This window comes from Brachyhypopomus gauderio, chromosome 18, assembly GCF_052324685.1.
Source record: "Brachyhypopomus gauderio isolate BG-103 chromosome 18, BGAUD_0.2, whole genome shotgun sequence".
NCBI lineage: Eukaryota > Metazoa > Chordata > Actinopteri > Gymnotiformes > Hypopomidae > Brachyhypopomus > Brachyhypopomus gauderio.
This window is the reverse complement of record NC_135228.1, coordinates 6,123,469-6,133,166: the sequence shown is the minus strand read 5'-3', so window position 1 is coordinate 6,133,166 and position 9,698 is coordinate 6,123,469.

Genomic DNA, 9,698 nt, shown 5'->3' with positions numbered 1-9,698 from the left:
GAGACTGGGAACATAGCAAACACAATGACCGACACAGGGGAGACTGGGAACATAGCAAACACAATGACCGACACAGGGGAGACTGGGAACATAGCAAACACAATGACCGACACAGGGGAGACTGGGAACATAGCAAACACAATGACCGACACAGGGGAGACTGGGAACATAGCAAACACAATGACCGACACAGGGGAGACTGGGAACATAGCAAACACAATGACCGACACAAGGGAGACTGGAAACATAGCAAACACAATGACCGACACAGGGGAGACTGGGAACATAGCAAACACAATGACCGACACAGGGGAGACTGGGAACATAGCAAACACAATGACCGACACAGGGGAGACTGGGAACATAGCAAACACAATGACCGACACAGGGGAGACTGGGAACATAGCAAACACAATGACCGACACAGGGGAGACTGGGAACATAGCAAACACAATGACCGACACAGGGGAGACTGGGAACATAGCAAACACAATGACCGACACAGGGGAGACTGGGAACATAGCAAACACAATGACCGACACAGGGGAGACTGGGAACATAGCAAACACAATGACCGACACAGGGGAGACTGGGAACATAGCAAACACAATGACCGACACAGGGGAGACTGGGAACATAGCAAACACAATGACCGACACAGGGGAGACTGGGAACATAGCAAACACAATGACCGACACAGGGGAGACTGGGAACATAGCAAACACAATGACCGACACAGGGGAGACTGGGAACATAGCAAACACAATGACCGACACAAGGGAGACTGGGAACATAGCAAACACAATGACCGACACAAGGGAGACTGGGAACATAGCAAACACAATGACCGACACAGGGGAGACTGGGAACATAGCAAACACAATGACCGACACAAGGGAGACTGGAAACATAGCAAACACAATGACCGACACAGGGGAGTAAAACCGAGGGGAATATATACACTAAAACAGGGGAGCGAATGAGACACAGGTGTGGGCACTGAAGACAGGGGCGTGACAAACAGAAGGGAAACCAAGGAAACGGGGAAAACTAGGCGAGACCAGGGAGGAGGGCGGAGCTGGACGTGACAAATGCATGTTTTCTAACTTAAACTTAAAACCCAATGATTAAAAAATACATGTTGATTATGTGAATGGAGACAAAAGATTATCTAATTGTATTTCATTTTAATACGCCCCCTTAATTAAATTGCCATTACTAATAGAACAACTCCATTTCTTGAAAGGCTTTAAAAAAAATTTAAGTCAAAGCTGACAAATGTGCCTACACACAGACTGAGAGTATTCAAATGTGGAAATAGGAATGAGTGAGAATATTTATGTTGTTGGGAAATTAAAATATAAAGAAAACAAAATCACCCCACTTATAATACATCCAGACCAAACAGGTTTTATCAAGGGTAGACAATCCGCCAACAATACACGCAGACTAATAAACATAATAGACTACTGCACAATTAACAAAATAGAGACTACCATTGTATCTTTAGATGCAGAAAAAGCATTTGACCGGGTAAACTGGAAATATTTATTAGCAGTTCTACACAAATTTGGATTTGGCTCATCCTTCATAAACTGGATAAAAACCCTACATTGCTCTCCTAATGCACGTGTTAGGACGAACGATATCACCTCACAAAGCTTCACTCTACAGAGGGGCACCAGGCAGGGCTGCCCACTATCACCCTCACTTTTCATTCTCTTCATTGAGCCATTAGCAGCAGCAATTCGACAAAATGCAAATATTACAGGAATTAACACAGGAACCACAAACCATAAGATAAGTCTCTGCAGATGATGTATTACATTTCCTACAGAACACACAAACTTCTATTCCGAATACAATCAAACTTATAGACAGCTTCTCTTCTATAACAGAATACTCCAACTGGGGTAAGTCAACAGATTTGCTTATAAATTGTAGTTTCCAGAATACGACCACCACTCCACTACAATCAGGTAATATTAGATATTTAGGCATACATGTCTCTGCTAAACTTTTAGAACTAGTGCAGTTAAATCATATCCCTCTATTAAAAACAATAGAAGATGATCTCACACGCTGGAACGCTATACCTATATTACTCATGGGGAGAGTCGCTACCATTAATAATAATAATAATAATAATAAAAGAAAACAAAGGAATACAAATTATATTAAAAGGGGGGGGGGGTATTTGTCACATTTCTATTTTGAAAAAGAAAAAAATATGAAAGTACATAAAATAAGGAAACTTTTCCTATCTACTGCACTTTAATGGTAAAAAATCTGGTAAAGTATTGAAGTTTTTATTGATGTTACGAAACATACTGGTACAATGCAGTATTTATTCACAGTATAACAAATTATGTAAAGACTAAGTGTAAATGAACAACAGTAATCATATTTTCATTGAACACAACTATACACCTATATATTGTGGCAGTAATACTCCTGCCTTGCAACAAGAAGGTCTGCAACATAGGCTTTGCCACATTTATTTCATTTCTCAGGAAGTTTGTGTCAGTACCTATAAGTTGCTACAAGAAAAGAGCTATCGTGAGGAAGGAGACCTTTAACAGCTGTCATAAAATCCAGATTTCTTTTACAAAATCTGTTCTCCATTTCAGCAATGGCTCTGTCTAAAATTTCCAGAAGCGACCTCCTCAAAGATTTATTTGGTGTATGACATGAGTCACCAGGTCTGTGCCCTACACTGGAAAGCACCATGCTGTCAGTCAACTGTGTGTTCATAGTCCTTTTCCGCTTTGAAGGTGGACTCTCTGACATAGCCAGAACAATCAGGGATTAATCAGTACGTAGGTCTTTTAAAGCACTCAGAGATGCACAGATGATCTCCCCAGCCTTACACAGGTCTACAGAAAGGCTTGCAAGATTGAATTGAATCTTACTTAACAAATCGCCATCAGTTTGTAGAGCTCAATAATATTCCATCCAAACGTACAAAAGTTAAATATGGGGTCCCGCAAGGCTCCATTTTAGGACCACTATTAGTTACATTATATATGCTACCATTGGACACGGTTATAAACAAACATGGTGTCAATTTTTACTGCTATGCAGATGACACCCAGCTTTACATATCAGCCAAACTGATTGACTGATATGTAAATTGAGGCCTGTGTAAGAGATATTAAATGCTGGATGTCTCTAAACTTCCTCCAACTTAATGAGGACAAAACAGAAGTTCTCCTCCTGGGCCCTAAGACAGAAAATTCAAGATCTAATGCTTAATCTCGCAGACTACCCCATTACACCTGGCAGAGTAGCCAAAAACCTAGGCGTCATACTCGACTCTGACCTATTATTTGATAAATACATAGATAATACTACTAGGATAGCTTTTCTACATCTCCGCAACATTGCTAAGTTAAGAAATACATTATCACAGGATGATGCAGAAAAATTGGTGCATGCCTTTGTTAGCTCTAGATTAGACTACTGTAACTCACTACTGTCAGGATGTTCAAATAGGAATCTAAATAAACTTCAAATAGTTCAAAATGCCGCAGCCAGAGTTCTGACCAGAACTAGAAAATTTCAGCATATTAGACCAGTCCTATCAGCCCTGCATTGGCTCCCAGTTAAATTCCGTATTGATTTAAAAATTCTATTATTAACTTATTAAGCACTGCATGGGCTTGCTCCTGAATACCTCCAGGAACTTATTTCCTACTATGAACCCCCACGCCCACTAAGATCACAGGGTGCTGGTCTTTTATTAGTTCCACAAATTAATAAGGTAACAGCAGGGGGAAGAGCCTTTTCTTGTAAGGCCCCCCAGCTTTGGAACAACCTTCCAAAATGCGTCCAGGACTCTGACACAGTCACAATCTTTAAGTCTAGGTTGAAAACCCACCTATTTGGTTTAGCGTTTGATAATTAATATCCCCCCTTAGATAAAGGTACAGATCCAGGGGTTCATAGACGAAGGGTTTTAGTGTACACTGGGGCGCTGGTGCTGTCATCCTGTCACTGCTCGTGGTCACTCAAGTTTGTTGACAGTGCAGTGGATGGATGCCATTGTCTCAGAATGCCCCCAAGCCTATGTTACCTTCTGGTTCTGCCTTTTTTAGCTAGGCTGTAATAATTTAACTTAATGCCGGAGTTGCTGCCACACTCCAGAAATGTTCATAATCTCATCTGTCCTGTATATGTCACCATATAGAGCTAATTTTCCCTGTTTTATTTTCTCTACATGGTTGCCCGCCTGCTCGAGGAAAAATGAGATGAGGAGAGACAAGCGATCCATCCTGTCCCAGCCACCTACTGCCTGACCGGATAAGCCAACACCATGATGGACATTATTACATCTTTTCCTTTTCTTTATTTCTTTATCTAAATTGTTGTTGTTGTCATGGTGACCGGTGTCGGCCAGAGGAGGATGGGTTCCCCCACTGAGTCTTGGTTCCTCTCAAGGTTTCTTCCTCATGCAAAAAAAAAACCTAGGGAGATTTTCCTTGCCACTGTTGCCCTTGGCTTGCTCACTGGGGGCTAGGACTCGGCACTTGTAAAGCTGTTGTAAAAAGCACTTTATAAATAAAATTTGATTTGATTTGATTTTGATTTGAATTGGCCGGCTTCAAAATGGCAAGAACCTTTAAAAGGAGCTTTCCAATTTCAAGTAAATTATGTTTTCTTATCTGCACTAAGAGCCCTGATGCCTCTGTGCATAAATCCACAGGTGGATCAGAATCTTCAGACACATCAGACAGAACTTTTAAAATGACATCTTCATTCTGCACTAAGCAATTTGTCACATCAAAATAACTGGTCCACCAGATCTCTAGAAGCTTTTTGAGAGGGGGGGGGGTGTCATAACGCCCAACCACATAATGTTGCTGGAAAAATGAATTAAGTGTGCTAGAAAGTGCAAAAAAGGATTCAGCACGCGAATCTGCTTGCATTGCATGGACCACTGTGAGATGTAGCTGATTATAACAGTGAATGTAAGGAATTTCTCTACCAAGTTTTCTTTGAAGCAGTGTCTGCACTCCACCTTTCAACCCACTCATTACAGCTGCTCTGTCACATTCAGCTCTGCCCTCCTCCCCAGTCCCGTGTCATCTGCCTTAGCCCCGCCTTGTTTTCCTGTTCCCTTGGTTTCCCTTCTGTTTGTCACGCCCCTGTCCTCAAGTGTTTTCACCTGCGTCTCGTTTCTCCCCTGTTTCAGTGTATATATTCCCCTCAGTTTTACTCCCCTGTGCTGGTCATTGTGTTTGCTATGTTCGTAGTCTCCCCTGTGCTTATTCCTCTCCATGTTCAGTAGCCTGTGCCCTCCCTTCACTTCTCCCACATGCTGGTTGGGTTAGTTCTGGTTTGTCTTCCCTGTTTTAGTTCTTGTTACCCTTTGTTTAGTTATGTAGTCTTTCCTTTCGTACACTACTCCTTGGATATATTGATTCCCATGTGCGTCTCCTACGATAGTTTCACTTCCCGTCAGTTTGTTTCCCCGGTAAGTTTAGTTTGTTGTAGCGTGTCTCTCCTCCTAGTTTCGTGTGTATGCATGCATGTATGTATCTGTGTTCGCTTGTCCATTCTGTCCGGTTTCAGCATGTGTGAGATTAATGTTTCTAACGATTGTGTTTGATGCTTCTATGTACTGGTCTGTATTTTCGTGCGGTGTTCCTGTCCTGTTTAGGTTGTGTTTGCGCTTTGTGTATTTGTATTCATAGGTGTCTGTCGTGCCATGTTTGTATTCTATCTGTTAATTCATTCTTGTAGGTTCTCCGTTTTGTTATCCGCATGTTTTCCTTGGTTTACTTACCTCTCTATCTATTTTCCTTTGTTTAGTCTGTTGCCTGTGTTATTTAATAAATTATTCAAATACTTGCGTTTGCGTCACACCCGCCACCTTGATTCGTTACATGCTCCATCATAGCACTGACTTATAATGTGATCAGAACAGTAACCTCCATCAGAGAGATGCTTTAGTATTTGATCAGTTATGTATTCAGCATATAGCTGATCTAAATCAAGTAAGCCAATAAGATGCTCTTCTGGAGCAGAATTACAGATAAACCTGATCATTAGGGAAAGGTTCTCTACATTACACCTGTCTCGGGTTCCATCACTCTTTATACAAAAGCCTGCTGTGTCTGCATTGTCATATTTGTGTTTAATCTCAATCAAAACCATCTTTGCTAGCGTGTCAATGATCTCATTTTGCATATCTTTCGATGTATATTTTGCATTCTGATGAATGTTTTGCTATATCTGCCCATTTAGGGTAATTGGTTAAAGTATATTCAAAAAGCTTGATGAAAAGGCCAGCTGATATGTCGTCATTTTGACTCGACTCCTGAGTTGACTCCTGGGTACCATGAAAAGGCAATTTACAGCCAAAAACTGAACCACAAAAACCGAACTATGCTTCGAGCATAGTAGTGGTTTTTCTCTGTCTGGGTTGGACCCAACAGACCAGTGATAGTGTCTCTCTGTTTCTTTTCTGCCCACAAAGCCATAGCTTGTACATGAGTCCGATAGGATGTGTGCTTCTGAAAGCCAACTAACAGCTAACGGCTAATAAAATAATTTAAGCAACACCTATGTAAGAGGTAAGTAACATTAAACCAAACAAAAACCACAGCTAAGCAAATATTACCATGTGGAAGTCAGTTTCAACTCAGAAGAGTGTTTACCAGTATACAATACCTGCCTTTCGCTCACACTAACAGAACATATACTGCTGAACTGAACTGTTTGGGGCAGTATGCCGATTTTTATATGACTCAAAGCATATAAAAAGACTCTGTAAAGCAAAATGCATTTTTGTGATTGGTTCACCAAAAAAAAATAGCCATTGCTTGCATTGGGTTTGGGGGGGGCAAAGTCACAATTTGTACACCCCCCCCCCCCCCCCCCCCCCGGCCCTGGTGCAAGGCATCATGAAATCAGAAGATTACTATGATTTTGGGTTGAACGTAGAGCCCAGTGTCAGAAAGCTGGCTTTGCGTCCTAGGTCATGGGTCTTCCAGTAGGACAATGACCCCAAACAAAGGAAGCGATTGATTTCAGTTATTTTTTCCAAAGGGTGTGCAACCAAATATTAAGTTGAGCGTGCCAATAATTTTGTCCAGCCCATTTTTGGAGTTTTGTGTGAAATTGTCAAATTAGCCTTTTTTTTCCTGTTTTTTGAGATGCAGTTTTGAAATAAGTCATGTTGCAGTAGATAAATTGCACTGATTTCCACTGATGGTAGTTGTTGTTTTTTATTTTTTTAAATTTATTATTAATATTTAAATGTTGTTCTATGCACTTTATGTAAAATAGTTTTAACATATTTTTATATTTATTTCTTGTTATACGGTAATATTTATAATTCATTTGCTTTTCATTTGTTTCTTTAATACAATCAACCCGATGATTGATGATGCAGGGGGCACCTGTCACGTTGTGGGAGGGGCCCCTGCCGGTCGCCCCCGTTTACAGCGGCAGATGTCCTGTTTTGGGTCACGTGATGTTTGTCCCTCAGGTGGGCGGGACCCGTGATCCGTCTCACCTGAGGGTCGTTTGTTCGTCTATATATGTCTTGTCTTTGTACCAGTTGACTGCTGGTTATTATTTCCTTAATCTGGATCTATGTCACGGGTATTTGGTTTGCGCACTTTCTATTAAACCATCCTCTTTCCCTGAGACTTGGCGTGATTGCTTCCTTTTTAGTTGTTCACACTGCCCGTCACAGAATAACCAGCCACCTTCGGAAGCCGCCAGTCTCCCTTACTTTCTCCTTCGTTCATGGTCATGTCTCGTGGTAAGTGTTTGTCTACGTGCTGTGTGTTTGTCATGTTTGTCCGAGAGTGTGTTGAGTCTGTCCCCCACTCGTCCCGCCACTAGAGCTGGGGACCGGTAGACTCCGCTCTCGCCCAGCGAAACTACCGGTGCCTCACATTGCGCACGTCCGTTGTTCGTTATCGTCTGTATGTGTGTGTGTGTGTATGTACGTTGTGTTGTGTTTTAATAACGATGCGGATGTGAGCGAGTGTGTGAGTGTGCCGTGGTGTGTGTGTTTCGCTGGTGGTGTTCGTGTGTGTATGTAGACGGGTCCACCGATGCGTGCTGCGCGCTAGAACACGTGACGCAGGCGTCTCTCTGCTCCTTTCGCCTCGCTCACCCGATATCCCGTGGTGACGGGGGTGAGCGACTGCGAGCCAGAGAGACATGTCGCTGTGGGCGTGACGCGCAAGCCGCTTGCGCATAGCTCTCTCTCTCCAAAGATCTAAGGATCCCGTGGTGAAAACGGTGAGAGAGAGAGCTGGAGTGGGCGCGTTGCGCTCCACAGAGCGCGCGCATCGGTGGGCCCTGTCCGTTTGTTTGTGTTCTCTGTCTTTGCGTGTTCGTTTCGTCCTAGAGTGTAGCGTGCTTTGTTTTATGTAATTCCTCTCTTGCACCCCTCTTCACTGTGTGTGGGGAGGGGCCCATTTGAGGTCCCGTGCCACTGGATATGGCATGGAGGGCATCTCAGGTGCGTTAGTGTTATATGTTGTGTTTGTGTTTTTGTTTTGTTGTTCCTCGGAGGGGCCCCCCTAAATATGTTTTTGGGGGGGAGTTATGGGGTTCCTGAGCCACAACATGTGGCTCAGAAGGCGCTGCTCCGTTGGGAGACCTGTCCTGTTGGGAGGGACCCCTGAGCAGGTAGGAGCCCCTGTACCCATTTAAGGAGGCAGAGGATGCCTGGGGGGTTAGCGGCAGGGTGTTTCCTCAGGCTAAGAAGGGGTCTCCTCCCCCCTGGGTAAAGGGGGTTTAATAGGCAGGGCAGTGCGTGTTATATGTTGTGTGTTGTCTGTGTGCGTGTGTGTGTGATGTGTTGCAGGTCGCTCCTGGTGGTGGACTGCGGCACTCCCGGACCTAGTGGGGTCTCCAGGCGAAGACCCTCCCCTTCAAGCTTGGGGTGACCAGCGTGTCCCTGATGCGGATTGCCAGGGCCCTGGTCTCTGGTGCTCCTGGGTTGGGTGGAGGAGTCCACCTTGAGATGAGGGGCCCCGGGAGGGGTTCACTCCCCAGGAGTCTGGGATGACCCCTAGTGAAAAGGGCAGGGGTCAGCTCCGAGCGAAGGGGTAGGTTCGGGAGGTGGTCGGTAGAAGCCGTGGCCGCACCCCAGTGTGGCGGCCTGCACACATCCACACCTGTGACGTCTGTTGGGCCATGTGCTCCCGGTCCGCGCACAGCGGTGGGGCTTAAGCGGCCTAAGGCCGGTTAGGGCGCAAGGGCCCTGTGACCGACCAGGGCGTGGTTATCGTCTTGTTGACGGCCCAGTCGATCCAGGGTCCCGCCCAGGAGGCGAGCTAACCTGTCTGTCTTTTTATGTTTTCAGCTCCAGGACTGCAGGGAACGGGTCTCTGCCTGGTCTGCGTCCTGTGACGAGGAGCTTTGATACCCTCCAGTATCATGTCCTGTGACGAGGAGCTTTTGTGTTTTGTGTTTCAGCTCAGGACGGCAAGGAACGGGTCCCTGTCTTGTCCCCGCCCTCCCGCCCCTTTGTTGTGTTTTGTGTGCTGCCGCTGTAAGCCGCACATCCAGAGGAGAGTGCGGCTTTGGTGGGGGGGTCTGTCACGTTGTGGGGGGGCCCCCTGCCGGTCGCCCCCGTTTACAGCGGCAGATGTCCTGTTTTGGGTCACGTGATGTTCGTCCCTCAGGTGGGCGGGACCCGTGATCCGTCTCACCTGAGGGTCGTTTGT